Source organism: Drosophila navojoa, chromosome 5 (assembly GCF_054131105.1).
Source record: "Drosophila navojoa isolate 15081-1374.11 chromosome 5, UAZ_NAV_1.0, whole genome shotgun sequence".
In the NCBI taxonomy this organism is placed as follows: domain Eukaryota; kingdom Metazoa; phylum Arthropoda; class Insecta; order Diptera; family Drosophilidae; genus Drosophila; species Drosophila navojoa.
The window spans coordinates 26,112,501-26,117,455 of NC_142893.1; positions in this window are offsets into that span (position 1 = coordinate 26,112,501).

The window sequence follows — 4,955 nt, forward strand, 5'->3', positions numbered from 1 at the left end:
TACGATCGTAATGAAACTTTCAGAACGTAATCATGATGTTCAAATGTATGTGTATACCGAAGCACAAGTCTCTAGTATTTGATATACGACTTTTACACAGATGAGGGTGAGGGGGTGGATATAGGGGCGGGGGGTAGATTTTAACAAAAACCGAAATTGTATAAAATACGTCTTAATATATATTTAAAATTTGGACACTCTAGCTATAATGATGTAGGAGATATAATTTTTTAACTGACTTTCGATAAGGTTTTTTATCGATAAAAAAATATCGGAATGAGTTATCGTTTTTTAGTGATAAACTCGATATGCGCGCGATATATACGGACATTTTAAAAAAAAGTTGAGGTCTCTAGCTCTTATATCTTCTGAGATCGACGCGTTCATACATACGGACAGACGGACGGACGGACGGACGGACGGACGGACGGACGGACGGACGGACAGACAGACAGACGGACAGGGCCAAATCGACTCAGCTCGTCGTGCTGATCAAGAATATATATACTTTGTGGGGTCTGCCACGCCTCCTTCTGCCTGTTACATACATTTCAACAAAACCATTATACCCTGATTTCCCATTTTCAATGGGTTCAGGGTATAAAAAGTTTAAAACTTAAAAGGAAAAATTTTTCGATGGAACCATCGATATAATCGATTATTTTTTCCATCGATGGTTTTACCATCGATGGTTTCCCAGCTCTATTTCACATATACAGGCGATTGCGCTTGGGTCGCGTTGCAGTCTTGGCAATATTAAGAGAACTTATTTGTTGAATAATTTAATTTCTAGACGTACGATCGTAATGAAACTTTCATAACGTAATCATTATATTTAAATGTATGTGCATACCGAAGCACAAGTCTCTAGTATTTAATATACAATTACAATTTGATTACAAACATGAGGGTGAGGGGGTGGAGCAATGCATCTTAATATACATTTTAAATTTGGAGCTTGAAAGATGTAGGAGATATAATTTTTTAAGTGATCTTTGATAAGGTTTTTTATCGATAAAAATGTATCGGAATGAGTTATCGTATTTTAGTGATAAACTCGATATGCGCGCGCTATATACGGACATTTAAAAACAAGTAAGAAAGCTCTAGTCGAGACTGCTCGACTACGAGATCCCCTGAACCCTTCGAGCAACTGATATTTCAATAATAATTCGCACATACACACGCACACACACACACACACACACACGCATACAAACAAAGACACGCACACACACACACACACGTATATACATTGAGCTTGGGTTGCGCTGCAGAGTTGGCGATATTATGAGAACTTATTTAATTTCTAGACGTACGATCGTAATGAAACTTTCAGAACGTAATCATGATGTATAAATGTATGTGTATACCGAAGCTCAAGTCTCTAGTATTTGATATACGACTTCTACAAAGATGATGGTGAGGGGGTGAATTTGGGGGTGGGGGGTAAATTTTAACAAAAACCGAAATTGTATAAAATACATCTTTATATACATTTTAAATTTGGAGACTCTAGCTTGAAAGATGTAGGAGACATAATTTTTTAAGTGATCTTCGATAAGGTTTTTTATCGATAAAAAAGTATCGGAATGAGTTATCGTTTTTTAGTGATAAACTCGATATGCGCGCGATATATACGGACATTTTAAAAAAAAGTTGAGGTCTCTAGATCTTATATCTTCTGAGATCGACGCGTTCATACATACGGACAGACGGACGGACGGACGGACGGACGGACGGACGGACGGACGGACGGACAGACAGACAGACGGACAGGGCCAAATCGACTCAGCTCGTCGTGCTGATCAAGAATATATATACTTTGTGGGGTCTGCCACGCCTCCTTCTGCCTGTTACATACATTTCAACAAAACCATTATACCCTGATTTCCCATTTTCAATGGGTTCAGGGTATAAAAAAATGTAAGTCTCTAGCTCTTATATCTTCTGAGATCGACGCGTTATTACGTACGTACGTACGGACGGACAGACAGACGGACAGCGCCAAATCGACTCAGCTCTTCGTGCTGATCAAGATTATATATACTTATGGGGCCCGCGATGGTTTTTTCTGCCTGTTACATACTTTTAACAAAACCATTATACCCTGATTTCCATTTTCAATGGGTACAGGGTATAAAAAAGAGGGAAAGTGCTCATTTAATTATATTGTAATAATCCTCTTTTAACTTCCCTAACTTCCCTAGCACCCATAGCATCCACAGCATTTTGCATGTGGTATATCCTTCCTAGTTTCGATCATTCATGGTAATAGGGATTTCCGACATGCCAGAGGGAATGAAATAAATGCGCTTACGATGTTGGATGTATCCTCATAACCACAAATGAAAGTTGTTTATATTCACAAGAACCCACCACAGCGTCCCCAATCTCTAGTGCTTTAGTGTGGGAGCGCTTAACTTATATATTCTTGATCAGGGCGACGAGCTGAGTCGATTTAGCCGTATCCATCTGTCTGTCCGTCCGTCTATCCGTATGTTGGAACACGTCGATTTCAGAAGATATAAGAGCTAGAGATTTAATTTTTTTCTAACGACCGTATATACAGCGCGGATGTCGAGTTTATCTTTAAAAATCGATAACTATTCCCGATATTTTGTTATCCATTAAAAACATTACCAATCAAGGCAGATGCCACTGTAGATAACTTTGAATGATTTTTAATTATTTTAATTTGTCAATTATTCAATAGAATATGTAGATCATATGCGAAAGTTTCATTCAATTTGGTTCAGTCAATCGACAACAGTTTTCCTATACGTGTGCAGACATACATACATTCAGATTTCGTCTAGCACATTCTTAGAATCACATCAGCATGCTGCAGCAGTTAGTTTGGTTTAGATTTGCTAGATAGCGCTGCAGAAGTGAATCTGTGGCCACGCCACATTCAAAACACGATATGTATTTAAAATTAGTATAAATTCTATTGGCGCGTAACAAGCGTGTCTTTTGTTCTTTTTCTCTCATTCAACAAAACCATTATACCCTGATTTCCCATTTTCAATGGGTTCAGGGTATAACAAGTAAGATGGCTCTAGTCGAGACTGCTCGAATAGGGGATACCCTGAATCCCCCATTCTGCACTTATTTTATGCACACGTACATACACATGCATCCTAACGCACGCAGAAGCCCGCGCTCTGCTAACTGCGCAATAAGCTACGACTGCGGTTGGGCTGCGCTGGAGTGGGGGTAATATTATGAGAATAATTTCTGTTGTAGTAGGACTATCTTAATGAAACTTTCAGAACGTGATCTTAATCAAATGTATGTACAAGGCACGAGGCTTTATTACTTGAAATAGGTTTTTAACAAATTGGGCGCGAAGGGGGCGTGGTATCCAAAACCTGTAAACAACAATGTATTTGTATTCACCAAATGTATATTCACAGTAAATATGAAACAGGCGATTTCAGCCCTCTAGGTCTTGTATCTTGTGAGATCTAGGCGTTCATACGGACGGACGGACTGACGGACACATATCGACTCAGCTCATCGCCCTTATCAGGAATATATATACTTGTGGGGCCTGCTATAATTCATGTTAAATATTTTTCTACTGAATTCCCATTTTCATCTGGTTCAGGGTATACAAATATATTACCCGTTTGACTTATTGGTGTAATGTTGTTAGTATAAACCATAACTATGATTGTCATTCTGAGTCACCTAAGTTAGGAGTTGTATTATTTCACATGCGTTTACAAAGATTTTGAGTAAAATCTCTGAAATATACATTCCACGAAAGCTCAAGGACGGTTCGAGCTCATAACTATGAATCATGTTATATTTAGTTTATATTTACTTACATAAATTAAAGCATTGGAACATCGCTTGGTTTCTCTCAATTTTGATAAAATGTTATCAAAATGTTGTTTAATTATATTTGAATCAGATGCTATCTGTAAATAGAGTAAAGCTCAATATAGAGCTGTGGGTCTGCTTGGTGATGTCCCTACTACACATATGCTGCTGACGCTCCGAAGTACTTCAACTCAAAACACACGGGCGCAGACCTACTTGGAGCACGGCTCAGACATCTTCATCAGATTTCTTGTCAATGTTGGACCGACGACTGGATAGAAAAGCTAGATCAAAAGTGAAGCTCTTATTAATAGTGTTGTTGTTGCGGAATTTGATAGATAAAACAATTTTAATGCGCGCAACACTCAAACAAAATGTTTCTGACGGCTTTTCTCACGCAGAAAAATGTCATTTAGACAGCCAGAAATAAAACACGATGAGAGAAAAAAAATGAAAAAGTACCAAAATTGAAAAAATAAATGTGGCAAGAGAAGAAAAGGGAGGTATTGTTGACTTTTCAGCTGGGCTTTTGTTAGTAACTAACTCTTTCTTGTCAGCCAAAAAGCGCGCGCGCACAAAACTCGAATTTGGGTCAAACATTATTCAAATGCAAGCGCTCGGACGGGCCATGGATGGAAAGGGGACTAAATGAATGAACAGCGAGAATGAGATGGCAAAAGCGACGATGCGGACTGCGACTCGTTGGCTGGCCAAGCCAAGCAGCCAAATTGCCAGTCAACCAGTTGGCCAGTCGAGCATTTAGTGCTGTTGCTGCTGTTGTTTGTGTTGTAGTTGTAGTTGTTGTTGCTGTTGCTGGTGTCCCGCTTTGAAAATGCATAAAAACGCGCACGCGGTCTCCTAAGTCGGTCGCTCCAGCCCCCGCTGACCATTTGGCTAGCACGTAAGAGCGCTGATGATATAACCAGGCCCAGGCCCAGGCCAAGCGCTAAACAAAACAAAACTCAGCTACTAGCAAATATGTGTGTCGAGCAGCAGCGGACAGCGAAGGGGAGCTGCGAAGAAGGAAAGAGGGTGCATACCGTGGGCCGACTGACTGGCTGACTGACGGACTTTGTGACTTGGTGGCAACCCCACTTGACTGAGCTAGTCTTGGCCTGGCTTGG